General features: G+C 40.9%; 1 protein-coding gene across 3 annotated transcripts in view; it reads right to left on the bottom strand.

Moving 5' to 3' along the window:
* Nucleotides 1-20734, bottom strand: part of LOC135109491 (FMRFamide receptor-like) — a 217823-nt gene that overhangs the window by 149953 nt on the left and 47136 nt on the right. The gene's annotated exons all lie outside the window — the stretch shown is intronic.

Genomic DNA, 20734 nt, shown 5'->3' with positions numbered 1-20734 from the left:
TTTCACACCTGGATCAGCCTTAGTACAGTAATGGCAGAACGTTCCTTGATTATGCCTTGCTATCTTCGCACCACCACCATCGCAAGAAAAATAAACGCCTAAAAAATATTATCTTAAAATAAATCAAGTAGTGAAGGAGTTAACGAGGCGGACGCAGCATCTTTTTTGTGTCAGAGGGGAAGCCTGAGTAATGTGACGCGACTCACTTAACCTTCCTTCACCTGGCGGGACGTGATTGAACATGACAAAGCAGCATGTTTTCTATCTTGTTCTGTTTTATGGTCAACTTTTATTTTATTTATTTATTTTTTTCAGTAACGTAACCTGAGAAAACTGACCTAACCTTTACTGACCTACTCTTTCTGACCTGGTCTCATTTAATACGACGCCTGCTCTGCTACATAACTCTCTAAGCCTCTTAATCGCAAGATCTCTATCTGTTATTCCTTGTTTTGTTTTGTTTTTCTTTGCAGCAACACAACCTGAAAAAAAAAAGATCTAATCTTTACTGACCTACTCTCTCTCTGACCTCTCTTGCCCTCATCTGACACGATCTGGTCTTCCGCAAACTCCCTCAGCTCTACAGCTATTAATCTTTTTTATGCTGCATTATTAACTTGAATGACCTGCTTAACGTAAAATGACCAAACCTAACACAACCTAACTTAACATTTACCTAACCAACGTAAACTACCTTAATCTAATCTAATCTAATCTAATCTAACCTAACTCAACTCAACGAAAACTAACCTAACCTAAACCCAATCCAACATTTACCTGACCTAATGTAATGTAACCTAGCGTAACGTACTCTGCCTCTATTTGTTTTAACTCGCTACTGTAAAACATCAAATATCTCATTCTTCACGCCTCCAGCTTTTACTCCTCATGATTCTTTCTATCCAACAGAAAAAAAAGTAAAGATCTTCCTCTCCTGTCCGTCACGAGTATAAATAGAAACGCTTAACTCGTTTTCCTTCCTTCACGTGGAGTTTGCTCAACGTGTGTGTGTCTTGGGGCCCAGCAGACCCTTGAAGGCGGAGAAGACAGGCGCATTTGCTTGATGAGACTCTGTTTAATGAGTGCTTTGGGATCAGACTGTCGAAAAGAGTGAATCAGTGTGAGAGTTTCCCAGAATGCAATAAGACGTGAGGAAAGAATCTAGGAGGGCAGGGGGTACTAAGGAGAAGGAGCAAGGCAGAAAGAAAATAAGAAGGATGAGAAGATGAGGAGGGTATAAAAAGGGAAATGCATTAGAAGGAAGACAGAAAAGATGAAGAGGAAGGGATAATACAGTGATGGATGGTTATAAAAGCAAATTTGATGCACTGCAAGGAAGAAGAGGAGGAGGAGAAGGAGGAGGAGAAAAGTAAAAGAAGGAAGAGGTAATGAATGAATGGATATACGAGAATATGAGCACAAGAAAACACAGGCACCAAAAAGAGGAGGAAGAGGAGGAGGAGGAGGAGGATGAGGAGGAAGAGGAGGAGGAGGAGGAGGAGGAGGAGGAGGAGGACGAGGAGGAGGAGGAGGAGGAGGAGGAGGAGGAGGAGGAGGAGGAGGAGGAGGAGGAAGAGGAAGAGAAGGAAGGAGACTGAAAGAATAACATGGTGGAGGACGACAAGGAAGAAATAAATACGAGGTGTGTCATTAAAGTTCCAGGACTGGTGTCCTAAAAGATGAATTTCAAACCCAAGCCACAAACCACCATATTTCCCCTTCAAAGTAATCCTTCTGGAGTATACAACTGCGCTCCCAACCCTCTACAGTCACTAATCTTTTCTTACGTGCTTTTAAAATCATGTCCTCTGTTGCAGGTCGTTTAACAATGAGCGCTGAACAGCGAACAAACTTGAAGTTTTTGGTGCAGTTGGGGAAAACGCCGTCAGAAGCACTGGGTATGCTGCAAAAAGTGTACGGGGATGAGACAATGTCACGCTCACGTGTTTTTGAGTGGTGCAAGAGGTTCAAAGAGGGCCGGGAGGACGTGGAAGATGACCCCAGGAGTGGAAGACCCTCAACGAGCAGGAATGAGGCCAATGTTGAGCGTGTCAAGCAGATGGTGCGTGACGATCGTCGGTTGACTGTTCGAAAGATCGCAGATGAGCTTGGCATGAACCACAACAGCGTGTGGAAGATTATCACTGAAGATCTGGGCATGCGGAAAGTCTGTGCGAAGATGGTGCCGAGACTCCTGAACGATGACCAGAAGGGACGACGCATGCAGGTGTGTCAGGACATCCTCGAGCGTCTGGAAACTGAACCAGACTTGCTCAGGAGAGTCATCACCGGCGATGAGTCCTGGGTATTTGAGTACGACCCGGAGACCAAACGCCAGAGCCTTCAATGGAAGAGTCCGGCGTCGCCACGGCCGAAGAAAGCAAGGCAGTCCAGGTCCAGCTTCAAGGTCATGTTGATCGCTTTCTTCGATGTGAGGGGCATCGTCCACTGCGAGTTCTTGCCACAGGGCCAGACAGTCAACCAACATGTGTACAAAGAAGTACTGCGGCGTCTGCTTCGTGCAGTGCGCGAGAAGAGGCGGGAGTTGTGGCAGGGCAACTCGTGGCTGCTTCACCACGACAATGCGCCTGCTCACAATGCCCTGAGCATCAGAGAGTTCTTGGCCAAGAAGAACATCGCCGTGCTGGAGCAACCGCCCTACTCACCTGACCTCGCTCCGTGCGACTTCTTCCTCTTCCCCAAGCTCAAGGAGGTCATGAAGGGGACCCGTTTTGATGATGCGGACGACATCAAAAAGGCCGTGACGACGGAGCTGAGGAGCATCCCGCAAGAATCCTTCCAGCAGTGCATGCAAGCCTGGCAGAGAAGGATGGACAAGTGCATGCGGTGCCAGGGGGATTACTTCGAAGGAGATAACCTATAGTTTGTAGCCTGGATGTGAAATAAAACTTGTGTGGCACCAGTCCTGGAACTTTAATGACACACCTCGTATGGAAGATGAGAAAAAGGAGGAGGAGGAGGCGGAGGAGAAAAATGAGGAAAAGGAGGAAGAGGAGGAAGAGAAGAAGGAGAGGATTCAAAGAGAGGCCGGAAGAAGAAAGTTGGCATGAGAAGAAAAAGGGAAGGGACGGGACGAAGAATATGCTCACTGGAGGGAAGGGATAAAGGAGCTGGAAAACGAAGAGATATAGGGGGAGGAAAGGGACGAGTCAGAGGGGGAGGAAAAGAACTAGGTGGAGGGAGAGGAAAGGGAGGAGATGGAGAGATGGGAGAGGGATGCGGGGGAGGAAGATGAAAGAGACGAGATGGAGGAAGAAAAGGGAACGATATAGGAGAAGGAAAGGGGTCCAATGAAGGGAGAGGAAGGGACGAGATAGAGATGGGGAGAAAAAGGGTAAGATAGAGGATGCCCAGCCCGGGAAGCGCCAACATGCTGACATCGCACAAATGAACTTGAACTTTAATTGAATCAGGGAGGGGGAAAAAGACACATTTGGAGTCATTACCACACACGGACAGCAGCAGCACCGTCCATTATAAGCTCTCTCCTCCAGTGCACAGCGCCAAAAATACTCACTCACTGGTGCTTAAACGTTCTGCGTAGAGCAAATGCAATCAAGCTAAACGTGAGTAAGTGTGAAGTTGAAAAATACACGTAACAGAAAAGCTAATCCGTTGGTAAGGACTCTCATCATTTTGGATTAAAGAAGCAGCGCCTTGTACACTGTCATCCATGAGAGTATTGACCATAGTCTGAAACAGTTCTGAGCTGCACCTACACTATTTTCAAAAGGTTCTAGTTGAAGCTACACTGGCCTTTAAGTATAGTTTTTATGGTTCTATATTATTAAAAGGAGAAACAGTTTCGAAAACCCGTCTAGTCATGTCTGCGGGCTATGAAAATAGTCGTGGTGAGAGAGCAAAGCGTCTCTGAATACGGGTCAATGTCATGCTATCGACGCATTTTTCCTTTCTCGCGGCACCGCTTTATTGTGGGTCTGCTGAGGTGTCTTGCTCTACGAAATAACAACTCACAATTTCATTTTCACAGTATACTGAACAGGTGACTTGTAGAGTAAAGTGCGATGAAATATTGCGCTGTGTATGTTTCCTCGCTCACTGTGTTGGTGCATAATGGATCCGTGAAGAGTTCTTGCGAGGGGAAACATGCAACCCGTAAAAATATAAATCGGTTTGTGTTATCACGTTGGACTGAAGAAGTGGAGGCGTGTACAGTCATCCAGAGCAGAATATTGCGTTGCTTTCATGTTGCCCTCTCTCGCTGCGCCCCTTAACTGAAGACGTGATGAGAGTTGAAGCCAGGAAAAAAAAATACATAACAATTGAAAAGACCTGTGCTGTGTGTGTTAAACGACTCTGGGTCGAGGTGACAAAGTACAGAGTCATTCAGGGCGAAATATTATCCTGTATACGAGTACATGCTGCCCTGTCACCGTGCCCCGTTCACTGAAGAGACCATATTTTCAAACACTTCTGAAACTTATTCGAATCACTCCCAATGAGCAGTAGCGAAAATTGTTAAGGTTTTTAAAGGTGATTTCATAAATTTAGAAAAAAGCATTCAGCATCACCACTGAGAAAAAAAGAAAATAAAAAATAGATTAATTACCCGTGACCTTTGAAAATAGTTATGATGAGAAAACAAAACATTTACAAAACATACTCAAGGTTTGCTAAAGATTTTTTTTTTCTAAGGACCATCTGTTTTGTTCTTACTCAACCCTCACACATCTCCTCCCTGTCTCTCATTTTCACCTTTTTTCCACACCTCACCGCATCACGTCTCTCTCACAATTAGTAAGACGTTTTTTATCCCTTCAAAATGTCGCGCCTCGGCCGTCACGTTGGGAAAGAGGAGAGGTAAGGCAGCCACGGGAGCCATAATCACCGCCATCTGCCGCCACCACCACTAACACCACGGCCACAAACCCCCATCATCACCACACTCACTGCCCCTCTATCCCTCCATTCGCACAATGACGAGAGAGAGAGAGAGAGAGAGAGAGAGAGAGAGAGAGAGAGAGAGAGAGAGAGAGAGAGAGAGAGAGAGAGAGAGAGAGAGAGAGAGAGAGTTGCTTCCGTCTAGACAACCTGAGATAACGACAACAACAACTCAAATGGACAGAATTAACTAAGACAGTCGAAGGTTCTTTATTCCCTAAGCCTTTCTGGATGCTTGGCTGAAATGCGTGATTGAGAGCAGGTACTTATCAGTTTGTTCAGAATTTAGTACCACCGTCCACTAGATTAGAGCATCAGTGGACAATGAAGGGATATATACATTGCGATTAATCAGTGTCGTGATGCACCTGATTTCCGTCAATTAAGGGCAGGTAGATGCAAGTAAAAGATAAAATAATAATTGCAATATATTTTTTTTCACGTTTTACAGGCGACTAACAAGCTGCTTTTCAACTTCCATAACAATAGATGATAAGAAACTAATGCCGGTTTATCTACTCTCACTGAAGGCTTTTATTTATGTTGATAGTAGTAAATGTTTGTAATACTCTCAGAGGATTACCAACTCAAAGCACAGGTTACGAGCATTGCGTAGGAACAAAACAGTGGCCAGTGCTATTCACTTTAAAAATATGGCCGGTATTTCGAAACCTCCAGAAGTACCGAAAACTGTTACATTTTTCTTCTTCGCTGTTGTTCCATTACGTAAAATACCTTCACTCTGTCGATTCCGAAGTTGAAAAGGCTAAATCCTTGAAGTATTTTAGTCACATGGGAGCTACATTGGAAACCTTGAAAGTCAGCGGGAAAGAAAAACCAAAAAAACCATTAAATTTTATAGTGATGGAAACACACCTGTAACAAAGGTCACTGTTGCAATAAATATTTTCCTCTCTTCACTCACAATATGGCAACAAACAGTCAGTGTGTTAGTCTTTTTCTCTAAAGTATGTAGTTTTGGGAGCGCTCACCTGTTCGCCCTTTTGCAAACTTTTCTAAATGGCTCACTCGCACAAAATGCTGGCGAAATGAATCTGACAAAGGAAATATTCCAGGTGAGGACTATGTAAATAACGCGCCCGAGTCCAGTCCCTTGTGAGTGTATCGCGGCGAATCTATTTTACATATTCCACACGAAAAATGGAATCCTATCATCCTTCAGAGACGTGTTATGACACAATATTTGGGTTATTTTACCACAGAAGATCTTGTTTTGTTGTTTCTTCTCGCTCTGATATACTACGGATCGGTTACATGATTCTATAAATAGTTTTCCGCTTTTATGGTTCTCTTTGCTCTCTGGGGAAAACAAAACCGTGACGCAAGAGTAAAGAGAATTGTGTGTTATGTGTCTTAAAAAAAAAAATTAAGTGTATATGATGTTACAGTCGAAAACAAAATCAGCAGGTGAAGCATGTTCATCAAGTTAAAGCCATGAAAACAAAAGCGCATCTCAGATACTTCTGAAATTTCTGCTTTCATTTTAGTTCCGTTGAATTTTTTTTTTTTCCAACTTCAAGAACTAAAAGTATCTCATAATGGCTCATCGCACAAAGGCGGGAAGGACTTACATATCAGAATAATAAGTTACAAATTTTTCATTGTAAAGACAGCTACGTTTTTCCCGGAATCCTCTAATGACGCACTCCGACCTCGTCAACGCAGGAAAGGAAAGCGAGATCTATCTACGAAGCTATAAATAATTTTCCTGGAATCCGTTGAGATAAGGGAAAAAGAGAACAATTCCAACATGTGAAAACAGCGAGAGCAAAAGGAAAAAAAGTGTGTGAAAAGTGGGCAACTGAAAAATTAGGCGAAAAGCAAGTTTTCTAACTAATTTTTCTCTTAGTAATTTAGCCCTTGAGTAAACAAATCAATCAAATTCAGCTCAACTTTTCCTCTCAGAAGCTCATTATATAACCTCGAGCTGTAAAATCACAATGCTACTCTCAAAATGTGGAAGAATTACTAGAGAAAAGTTCTATTTTCATTAAAGATTTAAAGGACACCCTGTCTAAACAATTTTCACCACATTTCAGAAGCATTTGAAAAGTAAATGCGCAACCTACTGTCGATGCTGCCTGGCGCTAAAAGGATAAATGCTGAAATGGGATTGGGAAGTGGCAATAATGCAGTAAACGTGGCCCATCTTATGTCGTGTAATGGTGGCCAGGATCCCATCACGGCACGGCAGCACAGATGCGGCTTATAATTACAAGTACAACGACATTCCCGAGTCTTGGTTCACTCTGAGCAAACCATCACTGCTACAAGACGTGAAATTATCTGTTTATGTAGATTTTTTGTTCATAACTTATTATTATTGTTATTATTATATATATATTTATTCATTTATTTATCTTTTTTTTTTTTGTTCTCTGGAGACTAGCGCCATTAATGGGCATTTTTTTCAGACAGTTATCCTTGGCCAGAAGCCCTCTTACAGAAAAAAAAAAAAAGCTAAATATTCATGTTACGTATGCCGGCATACACTACACATTACACGTCACTCGGCCTAAATAGCAGCAAACCTACCTTCGGAAGTACTAGATTAATTCGTCATAAAAAAAATAAAAATAAATAACAAGATATGCCGCAGTTAGGCCGAAAAGGGAAGGGAACAATAAACATAAGTGAAGCAGAGCCGCTGTCCTGTGCCTCGTCTTCACAATCTTAGTCAAGGTGGTTTCAGACACATAAATACAAACTTTCCCTTTTTCAAGTGGATTTCTGAATGGTGCCCCGTCTACACCAGCTGTATCGTGCCAGAAAACGCGTGCCGCTCACTATAGCGAGTCCTTAAGGATGATTCCTTGAGTTCTGAGGCCACAACACAGAGGTTAAGAAGCGCCTCCTATCACAAGCACGAGTAGGAGTTCCACACATTGTCATTGTATGATCAGCCTCCACACACGTGACAATATTTATCATTACACTAATAGTCTACTTCAATTTCCTGCGCTGGAGAACATAAATGATAGATATATGAATAAAAGCATGTTAATCACTCCATTACGACAGAATGAATATGGCTCTCACGTTATTCATGCTATAATTGTCTCTTATCTGCAGAGCGCATAATCTCACGTTTAATGTACACAACAATAATAGTATGGCCGACGTTTAATCCCAAATAACAACACTCTTTGTAGCTCTGATGGATGATGATTTGCTGGAATATCTGTGTAACTTTGTAAAAGTATTGCTACTTTAATACAAAAGAGATACAACGAGTTGCACATCACATCCACTAACATTTTGTGTGTGTGTGTGTGTGTGTGTGTGTGTGTGTGTGTGTGTGTGTGTGTGTGTGTGTGTGTGTGTGTGTGTGTGTGTGTGTGACGAGGTTAGAGAAAATAAACAGATAAAAAAAGTAAGAAAATAAATAAAATCAGGTTCACGAAGCTGTTCCCTAAGAGAAATAAGAACCAAGAAGGATGGTTAATTTAGTGTCTCATATATCTTAATGAGAGTTTTTCTTTTGAATTAGTATAAAAATGTGAAGCATCAGTTACAAAAATATACATCAAAATTTCATGTGTTTCTTAAACTTAAACTTTCCTAATGATGTATAAATAAAAGTATCAGGTCTCTATCTTAAACACAGAAAATAGCTACTGGGCCCTAGATAATTGCTATACAGGTGATAAATGCATAATAAAACAAAATGCCACATGTCAAACCCGTGAGGCGCGAGTTGCGTCTGAGTGTAATATACTAATATAACACATAATTTTCTAATACTTTTCTTCAATTTAAATAAACATCTTATGTGATGCATAATTTTCTTCTTGGAACAATTTTTCCTACTGTGCACCCTTACACACACTGGCCATGTCATTTAGGCTTCCATATACACCATTATTTCCATGTACTATTTGAAAAAAAAAATAAATAAATTCATACACTTTTGGGTTCACCATGCACCAAGGTTCGACTACCACTGATCTAGACATTCTCACCTTTATTCTGCCTGATGCACACATCATCAAGTTGTGAAAATGATTTAATAGACAGGCAGGATGACTCCCGATGGACCACATTAAAGGTTGAACTTGATAGCGTTGTGGTCAGAGAGAGAGAGAGAGAGAGAGAGAGAGAGAGAGAGAGAGAGAGAGAGAGAGAGAGAGAGAGAGAGAGAGAGAGAGAGAGAGAGAGAGAGAGAGAGAGAGAGAGAGAGAGAGAGAGAGAGAGAGAGAGAGAGAGAGAGAGAGACGCTAACAAGCAGCCAACAGACCAAACAGAAAAAAAAACGATAGACAGACGAACAGAGATTAAAACATGTAATTTTTCTTCACATCAAATGAATCACGCATACTTCCCGGCGCATGCAATCACAGAATGATGCAAAGCGCACTTAATTTAACGTATGAGAGGAGGCATCAACACACGTATTCAAGCATTGCAATTTCACGTCAGCACGCTCTCTGCCTGAACATAAAGGGAGGGCGGCCGCAAGAGATCTCCAGATAAGTTATCATTTACCTTTCCGGCGCAGTTACCTTTTGTCTGTGCGGGGCGGAGGACTGGGGCGTTCAGTGCTGCACTCCCATTATAGCGACAACGCCCCCGATGCTCCATGTGGCAGGAGAACTTGAAATTTCATCAGGACTGTACTTGGTAGTGTGGTGGTGGCGTGGAACCATGGCAGGGACTTAGACACAGTGCACCTTGGTACCTTACAGAACTGCAGCGTGTGAGACTGTGTGGTTGTCCATCGTTTAGTTATGTGATTAAACAGAGGTCGACGAAAATTTGTTGTTGCCCCGTTTTCTTTAGGTCCAAAAATAACCCTTGATAGCGGTAAGGGAAGACGGAAAGAGCTCATGGGACCTCGGTAGTTCATTCAGACACACTCAAAGCCTTCAAAAGTATCACGTCCAAAAGGAGATTCCGTTCAGAGTTTCATCATTTCCATATAAATAACGGTTAGGTCTAAAAATGGGTCTTAGCGGTGTGGAAGGAAGGGACAGGAAGGTAATCGGTTTCTTATTCAAACACACACAAATCACCAAAGGCATCAAGACGGAAAGATTATGCTGCTGTGCCCCGCCATTTCCTTACAAATAAAAATCACTTACAGAAATGAGTCTCCTCTATGGCTGGTCATCCAAGGCATCATCCCTCACCAGCCGAGTCTCCTGCCCCAGCCATCCACCTCTTTCCAACTTAATCCGCTGCCTTCCTCTTGATCTTCTTCCATCCATCGGTTTCCTCCAAGGTCCTGTGATTGGCTAGAGCTGCTCTCCTCTCATTACGTGACGGTACCCTATCACCACTGTTGCTTTGGCTATTTCACCGGCGCTCCGTCAACCTGCTCCTCTTCTCATCTTACGTAGTTTAATTTCCTAGCAAAAAATGTTATATGATCTTTTCGGAGTGGTTTCTATTTCAGTTTTTCAAGTTCGTCTATTTTTTTTTCTTTTGATGTATATTTTTTTGTTATCTATTGATGAACAAAGGTCACATCAGTGTCTCACGTAAATATACTACTTTTTATGTTCTTTTTATTTTCATTTCTCTCTCTCTCTCTCTCTCTCTCTCTCTCTCTCTCTCTCTCTCTCTCTCTCTCTCTCTCTCTCTCTCTCTCTCTCTCTCTCTCTCTCTCTCTCTCTCTCTCTCTCTCTGTTATTCCCTCTTCAATTTCCTCTTCACAATCACCTTTCTCTATTGCCGCCAACCCTCAGATAGTTTAACTTTATCACCCGTTTCATTTCCTCTCCTCAAACATGTCTCTAACGTGTGTGTTGTCTCATCTCCTCCCTCCCTACCGCTGACTGATTCTCACACTCCTGACTTTTAAACCGTTCACCTTCAATTCCCTGTTCTCTTCTGCCGCCATAACAGTTACTCTTGTGTTCTTCCTCTCTGCCAGCAGTTAATATCAGACCATTTGGGAGCAGCATTCTCCATTGCACTTTTCATTTTCACTTTCTGCTGCATTTCTAAGACCTTCACTCTGAACATCTATCAGTATGACACTCACATACTTTACGTACAGTGTCGCATAGTTGTGATGTTATATTCTACAAAATGCTTAAGATAAAAAAGAGACTGCATCTGGCAACTACCACCACCTCTCCAACTCTTAGTTTTAGCAAAGCTCTTCATTTCAGTAGTCTGAATATAAAAGCAATTTAAAGACATGACATTAAAGGGGGTTTAAGACATCATTGCTTAGACCAACTGTACCTCCAGACTCCGTTCCTATCATAGCTTTGGCTTAATCGCATATCTTCACCCTATTCACTGTTCTCCCCAAGGGTCTCTTCATCTTCATGTGTGGCACCTCTGGGTTAAAATGCAACAAGTTGATAAGTCAGTATCTCTTCAGACACCATCAAAACATCTCTCTTGACATTATCCTTTGGTCAGGGAACAGGTTACAACGCATGCAAATCGTTTCAAGCTACAGAAAAAAGAGTGATATTTAGTTAGGAGATAAACCAAGTATAATTTACAAATAGGGTTGTAAACGACTGGAGCAAACTTGACATGAAAGTGACAAGTGATCAGAGTAAGTTGGACGAACATATAATAATGATAATGACAGATGATAAGTATTAAATGTTCAAGAGCTGCTTTTTGTAGATCAACTGGCTTTTACCAACAATGATCTCAGTGTTTATGTTCTTGTACACTCTCCAAGGGGTAACCAAAATTATATATCTAGTTTCCTTCACCAATTGTAGTGTTGTATTTTTTATATCCGTCGATCATTGACAGTGGAAGCATCTTTCTTGTCAGCTAAAGTCAAAAAGCAATATAGAATACCATCAGTGATGGGAGCTCCCGTTCAATCTCTCTTCCATACTTCTTCTGACTTATATCTTTAGCCCCCATCCTGTTAGCTTAATTCGGTTTTCCAATCTTGTGGTATTCGTTTCCTACTGTTCCTTCTCGCTTCACAAAGTCCCCTATCCACTCCGCTCCCTCTTTCTGTAACGCTTCACTTCCTCTACACCTCAATAAGACCGGAGCCTTCCCTCACTGCATCTTTTGTGTTGTTCTCTCCACCCCTGTCCTTTGAAGCCACTATGCTGGTGCGCGCACTCTGCTAACCCCACTCGAGTCAATGCTCTATAATTTTCAGCCAGCAATACTGAGATCTGTCACGTCTCACTTCTGGCAACCCTAACCAATCAACTCTTTTACTCTTGCATGAATATTTGCTGCGTCTTTATCCCTGCTGCTACACATTTAAATAACCGACGTCCTGGTTTTTGGTGCCTCCTCTGCGCTATTAGCAATCTCTCTCTGCCATCATCCAGGCACAGTGTGTGAGCAGTCTCCTGATAGGGTTGTGTGTGTGTTCGTCCCTTCTCGCCTCTTCATCTTTGTGGTTCTTATCATGCACTTTATAATACTTGCGGTGCATTAATTCCCCCACATATATTCAAGAAATACACACGTTGCTCTCTTCCCTCTCCTTGTCTCTAAATTCTTATGCTGCCTCGTATTTAGCAGTGACCACCAATCTGTTTTCAGGTCAAAGCCCTTACACAGGTTCCTGTTAAGTTGTTCTATTATTATTTTTCATTACCTGAAAACAATTCTTTATAACGCCACGCTGCTCCAACGTCTGGCGTCACTTTCAGCCTAGAGAAGTGTCTTTACCATGTTCTCTCCAGTTATTACCTTATGATCTTCCATTCTTTGTCAGGATTTCTTATAAGACCAGGTCAATTTCAGAAGTCCCTTTCAGCCTAGAGAAGTGCCATGACCAGTTGTACAATGTGACCTAGTTTTTGTGGCACCATTCAATCTAACAATCTATCGCCTCGACCATTATCTTGTTTCCTCCATAGCTATTAACGATCCACTTTCCCTCGACTCAATTCTCTCTGGAGTATTTCAGTCCTTATTTTTTTTTTTTTCCACGTTCTGTGTAACCTCGTTTAACTTCTCCCTCTTTCACCCACCGCACTAATCCTCTTATTCCTTTGTGTCCTCAGTTCTACGTATCATCCTTTTCCACTTCCCGTTTACGAGTAGCATCGCAATCCCGGGTTATCTGATGTAATCTTCCCTTGCGGATCGTTTGGTACTCCACTAATTTCTTTTTTCCTTCTTTCTTTGTGTGTTATTACGAAAGAAGTCTGGGATGATACACTTTATCTTTTTTTTTTATTTAGGTTCTTGTGCATGTGAGTTTCGTTGCTCCTCTCCAACGCAAGAGTATAACGAAAAAAAGCTAATTCTTTCTCAGTATGATATGAAAGAGTTTTATTTTCGTTTTTCTATTTATTGTGTATGTAAGAAAAGAAGTTTTTTTTTTCACCACAGGCAATATTTAAGTATATATATATATATATATATATATATATATATATATATATATATATATATATATATATATATATATATATATATATATATATATATATATATATATACGAGTATATATAAACAGTATTATGGCTGATATGATATTTCACTCATCTCTATTTCCATTTCCCCTGATGCTATTCATATTCCGCTGCCAGCCTTCCTTTCCACGTGTTCATTCAAGTGTACTGCAAGCTCTCTTTCAGTCTCTCCTGCCATCACGCTTATTGCTTCCTGCGCTTACTGAACAAGAAATGGAAAAAATAAAGATAACAAATCAAGGTGAAATTTAAGAAAACATCGCATCTAAAAACTCGAAATAAGGAGCGAAAACCACACTTATCACAAACATTAAGTCTAGAAAATCGTTACGTAAATGTGAATATGAAAACATCTATAATAGATAAACTATAATTCATCTATAGATAAAGAAGATAATTCACTATTTAAAAACGGAAACACTTCTTACTGTGCCTCTATAATATGTAAAAAAAATATAAGAGTAGGCGGACAGGGAGACGAGTTACGTGTTGGCTAAAATAAATGCTAAAAGAAGCTCCTTGTACTTTTATAATATTTTACAAAACTGTACACATAGTTGGAGAGGGGAACTCGTTATCACACACACACACGAGTACAAACACTCATGCTGTTCCCTCTCCTACTTGTGATCTTTTTTAATATATGTATCGTCAAAAGAAAGAAAATAAAAGAATCTTTGTATCAAACACCAACACAAAATATTTATGGAAATGACAGGCAATAGTAGTCAAATCAATTAACAAAATCATCTGTGCAACCTAACTCAATGTGTAATTCCGGGATTAACAAACCACAAACCACCACGATGACGATATACAGTTACCGAAAAAAAAAAACTTCTAATATTTAAATCATAACCACAGCCGCGACCATATATGAGAGAGAGAGAGAGAGAGAGAGAGAGAGAGAGAGAGAGAGAGAGAGAGAGAGAGAGAGAGAGAGAGAGAGAGAGAGAGAGAGAGAGAGAGCAATACATGTGAACTAATATACGAATTCTTCATTACAAGTTTTCTAATTTTTCCTTCACCTCGTCTAATGTCTTTCCCTCTCATTCTCCTTCTTCCCACCCCCACCTCTCTCTCTCTCTCTCTCTCTCTCTCTCTCTCTCTCTCTCTCTCTCTCTCTCTCTCTCTCTCTCTCTCTCTCTCTCTCTCTCTCCCTTTCTCTTTCCACATGCAAATACGAGCAAACACAAATGGGTCCTTCATGCCACACTCCTGCCTCGCCCTCCCCACACTTCACACACTCACAAATACACAAAACCAGTGTGCAGAAGTCAATCATTTGCACGTATATTGAATACCGTGGCAGGAATGGCCTCGGTCCCTCTTCGTCCTTACCTCAGAGTCCAATATCTCATTTAATTAGCTGAACGGGGAAGATAGGGGGAATGGGTGAGGCAAGAAGAGGAAGGGGAAAACGGGGAAGGGCTGGTAAAGGGAAATGTAACGAGAAAAAGGGAAGGAAAGACAAAGAGATAAAGAAAGGGAAGAAAAATAAAGGAACGAGTCGTAAAGGGATGCGACAGGATATGAAAGGGAAAGACGAAGAGGGAGAAAGTGGACGGGAAGGGAAAAAGATGAATTGTGAAAGGGGAGAGTAAAGGAGATGGGAAGAAAAGGGAAGTGTAACAGGAGGAAGAATGGGAAGGAATGAGACAAGGAGATGGAAAAAAAAAACAAAAAAGACAGAGGAATGGAAAAAAGAAAGAGAAGAATAATGAAAAGGTAAAACAGGGGAAAAAAATAAGAGCGAAGAAAAGGGAAGGGAAATGGAGGAAGAGGAGGAATGGTGAAGGAATAATGATAAAGATTAAGAGAGTACAAAAAAAAAGGAAGAGGAAAGGAGACGTGAGAAGAATGATGAAGGACATGTGAGGGGAATTAGATATGAAGCTGAGAAGTGGGAGTCCATTAAATTTCGATACACGAAAGTATGGAATAAGTTTGGGGCAATATTTCATGTGGTGACAGGAAGGGAAGGACACGAGAGGCATCAGGGGAGAAATGGAGAGAAGAGGAGAGGAAGAGGAAAGTTGGGACGATGTTAAATGATAGGCTGGATGAGAGAAGAGAGAATACTGAGAAAGAAGGGATGTATATTAGAGAAAATGGGTTTATAATGTCTAAGAGGAAACAGGTGAATAAGCCCTTCCGTCTGGCTGTGTCGTCGAAGCAAACACAGCTGCGGTGGAAACAGAGGGGCGTCCCAACAGGTGTGATAACGTCCCCCGCCTCTCGCTAACCCTCGCCAAAACTGAGACTTATCGTCCTGCACTTTCTATTCAGTAACAGGAGGAAGTAATAAGCGGATGCAAGGGGAGAGGAGAGGAGTGTTTGTGGTACTGTACACTTCAATGGACAGGTGGAGAGGGGGGCACAGGTTGGAATATAAATAACAGGTGGAGAATACAAGAGAAGATAGTTGGTATACAATGGAAATGGTTTTGTTTTCTGTTATATTTTTGTACCTGCATACGTTTTTTTATTTTTTTTATTTATTTATATTTATTTTTTTTGTCTAATAAACAACTTCTTTTCACACGTACAGGAAAGAAGAGCAGAAAGAGAAATAAGTTACACCTTGGGATATGGCACAGCTTTCTTAACCCTTTAAATAATAAGTCACTGTAATCATGCACACGCACTGACACTTTTTACCTCATTTGAATAATCCGAGCTCATCTTACCTGGCCAAAATTATAAGCACAGGTACTAAAAGGCTTGAATTACTGGATTACTCGCTAGTGTGTTTTGACAATGTACCCTAGACTGGCGCCACACTGTTGTCATAAGCTTGAGAAGAACCCACACCAGTTTGTACATGAATACTGCTGATCTAATAAACAAACATGCTTTTCTCCCATAATCATAAAGTGGCATCCTACTACGAAAGAAATATAAATAAATATATGGAAAATGAAAGAAAAAATAAAATAAGAAAATAAACAGTAAAAATGAATACAATAATGCAAAATTCTACATACAGAGGGCAAGGTTCTCAGCCAGTGTGCCTGCCTTGTCCCTCTGAGTTTGCAAGTGTGGTGTCATGCAGACCATACTGGGCGGTGCAGGGCGTCCACTCCACCCCTTGTGATGGATTACCACGTCTCACTCAGTGTATGGAGTGTTGATGATTGATTGAGCTCAAAATCATATTCCTTCAAGAGTGGGACAGCATCAACTACACACACAGCAAGCAACAGCCAGCAGCAACCAACACCCACACCGCCATCAGGCACAAACACACATGCTCTCGATACACTAACGATATCTACACTAACAACACACACACACACATGTAGTAATTCTATATTATGTGCTGCATTAAGTAAGACAGAAGAAGAAAAACAAAAAAAAAGAAATCAGTGCAACATCTCGGTCATGACATACACACACACACACACACACACACACACACACACACACACACACACACACACACACACACACACACAACTGTCACATCTGCTTCAAACCACTACGTTTTCCTCAAAATCTCTCTAGTGTCAATACATAAACCAGCCCAGCCTCGCCATGAATCTTTCCTCTCCAGAGTTGCGTATAAAGGCTTGAAAGGATGCTGCCTCACTATCTGCACGCCTTAACGCGGGGAACGTAAGTATGTCTCCCGGTGAAAGCATTCAGCGTGGTGAAGCATCTCCTTAATGAGGTTAGTAATATTCCTTTGCCAGTCAGTTTCCAATGCAACGACTCAATCGTTTCATCGCGAATTTTGAAGTGTAGTGATTTTCTAAGGTTATATATACGTGGAGCTATTAAAACTTGTACACAGAACCTTACTAGTCACTTCATCAACTAGAGTGAGAAAAAAAAATAAAGTAAATCTAAACAACATGATCTCTCTTTATTTAAAACTGTTTAAACATAAAATGCACCTCTCGAAACTATCTATGTGTTCTACACACTATACTATAAATGCATATACCAGTGATTCCCAACCTTTACACCTTGGAGGAACCCCTGTAGAAGAACTCCTGTAATAATTTTTCATATTCCAAGGAACCCATATATATATATATATATATATATATATATATATATATATATATATATATATATATATATATATATATATATATATATATATATATATATATATATATATATATATATATATATATATATTACTTTTAAGAAAAGTTCGTGAGCAATGCAATTCATATGGAAGCTAATGTTACATTAAATGAGAGTTCAAACTAATAAGTCAATAATGTTATGACTTACCTTCAGTGTGACACTTGGAACCCCGATTGGGAATCACTAGCATATACATATACACAACCTTGCTATTCATTAAATGAAAAATAAGTAGATTCAAATACTGGTTTTCAAATACTCAAAACTATTATAGCATGTAATATATGTCCGCAGGCTAAGGCAGGATACCCACACCAAACAAGCCAAGAAAATAGACTAATATAATATTTGGGAATGCTGTAATTACTCAGACAGAGCTAGACTAATTAAATGGCTCCTTCATCTACTTCATATCTGGATGCAAAAACAGCTTATGCTTGCTCGTCTATAAAAATATCGAAAATAAATACGTGTCATGCACGAATCTCTTCTTTCTCTTAATGAGTTCCTCGCACACTGAAGAGGCCTCCTGCGGCTTTCAAAACCTAATTAACCAGTGCTTCTCGTAAAGTAATAGAACGCCGCTGTATAAGACACTCTACTTACTCTCACTCCTATTCTGCGCACTTTACTAACGAGTTAACCAGTATCTTCACCCTTGTTTTCCTTTAACTGATAAGCTCTGGATCTCTCTTCCTGTTTCTGTACTTCCTGCTGCCTATGATTCAAACCGTTTCATAAGTGGAGTATCAAAACACCTCAGGAAATATGCTGACTTCTTTCTCGGTTCTCCCACTCCTATTTTTTTTATTGGGAACGGTAATTGAGAGAGCTTTTTTCTAACTTTTTTTATATCCTTGAATGTTCTTACTGCTTATAACTTGAACAGTTTCAAAAGCGGAGTATCAAAACAAATTGACTTCCCTCGCGGCTTTCCTACTCCTATTTAGTTTTTAGGAACGACATCAGAGACTACTTTTTTTGCCTCTTTTTTTTTTTTTTTACTCTTGACCGTCCTCCCTACTACATAAAGAAAAAAGAAGCAAAGTCATATCCCAGGCGCCTTTCGTCACATAAATAAGCATAACATGAAAAACAACACAGCACCATGTAGCTTTATACTCTCGCCTTGCCTCGCGTCGCCTCCCTATTACCGTGTTGCGCCACCCAGGGCATCACAGGAGTGGCAGCCTAGCCAGGAGTAAACATGTCACGGCCAGGCACACACTGGACGTGACTCCATTTCGCTTTTGTATCTAATTAACATCAGTTCTCTGTATCGCTTGTTTATTAAGTACAGTCACACACACACACACACACACACACACACACACACACACACACACGCGCACACACGACATTCAAGTTATTTATCAACTCCAGTTATCATCTTCATGCTAAAGCTTACATTCATCTCATTTTCCATGAATAATATAATAATTTGCATGTATGTGTGTGTGTGTGTGTGTGTGTGTGTGTGTGTGTGTGTGTGTGTGTGTGTGTGTGTGTGTGTGTGTGTGTGTGTGTGTGTGTGTGTGTGTGTGTGTGTGTGTGTGTATGTGTGTTAGGGTGACTGGTAAGAGTAGAAAGGAAGAGGGGCTGTAAGAGAGAGAGAGAGAGAGAGAGAGAGAGAGAGAGAGAGAGAGAGAGAGAGAGAGAGAGAGAGAGAGAGAGAGAGAGAGAGAGAGAGAGAGAGAGAGCTAAATGTTGCAAGGTAGACATCTCATATTATATTAAGTCAGTAAAACGCCTTTCACAGATATAACTTATTCTCTCCCTTTCTTCCTCCTTCACCTACTCGACAATACATCGTAGGCTCCTCCTCCTCCTCATCTCCCCCTCCTCCTCCTCTTCCTCCTCCTCCTCTTCACACCTGGGAGTCACATCAACACACAATATTCAGTGAGAGAAAAAGAAAAGGCTCACACACCTCTCCTTGTATGTAGAAAACTGTCAACGACACACACACACACACACACACACACACACACACACACACACACACACACACACACACACACACACACACACACACACACACACTCCGAAGTGGTCATCTCTGGAGCTGTCAGGTGAAAATTTTATGATAATAACACGAATACTTCTGTCTGAGAGAGAGAGAGAGAGAGAGAGAGAGAGAGAGAGAGAGAGAGAGAGAGAGAGAGAGAGAGAGAGAGAGAGAGTGTGTGTGTGTGTGTGTGTGTGTGTGTGTGTGTGTGTGTGTAGACGTTTGATATTCGAAGGCATGTTTCAAGATGTTTTTCAAGTGCTGCTTTCAGATGACACTTCAAGGCAACATGTTTTCAAATGACGTCTTAAGTACAAATATTTTACTCCCGTTCAATACCACCAGAGTTTTCAACAGTGACCCTTGTCTGTATTAATGCGGCACCGAATGGAGAGTGGCATTACATTTCAGCCTAATTCAATATACAACGATAATGCAATGGATACGAATAAACGGCGGAAATTGTTTAACTTAATTAAAGAGCATTAACGTCACACACGCAATGCAAAATTACAATACACAGGAATGAAACTGTAGCTATTCTTTACTTTTATACATATCAAATTCCAAAAATTTTAGTATTTTTCGGTCAGCTATTTATGTAATCCTGGAAAGTGTCCAGTGAACCACAAGTTAAGAATCCTTGCGACCTAAGATAATGATGCGTCGCAGGGCAAGTGAACTTCGTCAGTGAATTATCTGCAGCATAAGCAACGTTCGTAAAACTCCAACTGGTTTTATGCACGTAAGGAACGACACTGGATACCAATAACACTTCACACAAGACAACACTGAGATAAGAGTATCCGCACAACTTATCTTAGTTTTACTGAGGATAGTTTTCTTTTCTTCTTTTCCTTTATAGAGTAATGGAGGAAAAAGAGCTTAAGATTCATACCTCTCCAAAATATGAAAAAATAAAAAGTGTTCTAATCGATCAATTTATTTTCGATCTATAGGTGTTTTGATTTTCATCTCTTATATCACTAATAGTTCAAGTATTTGGAAAAGAGAGAAAAAAAAATGTATACGAGAATTGAAGACATCATCCTTTTTATTACTGCCATCGTCAATCATCACCATCGTCACTGCTAGATGATGCAATTCCTCCACAGACGATCTCTCTCAACCTCCTTCACTTGTCTCTGTCAGCCTCGTCCATTGCGGTTCGACCATGCGAATTTCCTCATCTCGTTTCTCTCCCCTGTCCTCTGCCTGCCTTTCCACCATGCTACCTTCCTTTGCTGTTCTTCCTTCTGTTAGTCTATTTACCCGTTCTCAATTTCAATGGTAACATAACATAATGTATCTA

Source organism: Scylla paramamosain, chromosome 2, assembly GCF_035594125.1.
Source record: "Scylla paramamosain isolate STU-SP2022 chromosome 2, ASM3559412v1, whole genome shotgun sequence".
Lineage (NCBI taxonomy): Eukaryota > Metazoa > Arthropoda > Malacostraca > Decapoda > Portunidae > Scylla > Scylla paramamosain.
Note: the sequence above shows the minus strand (reverse complement) of the source record. Positions and strands in the feature narration are given on the sequence as shown.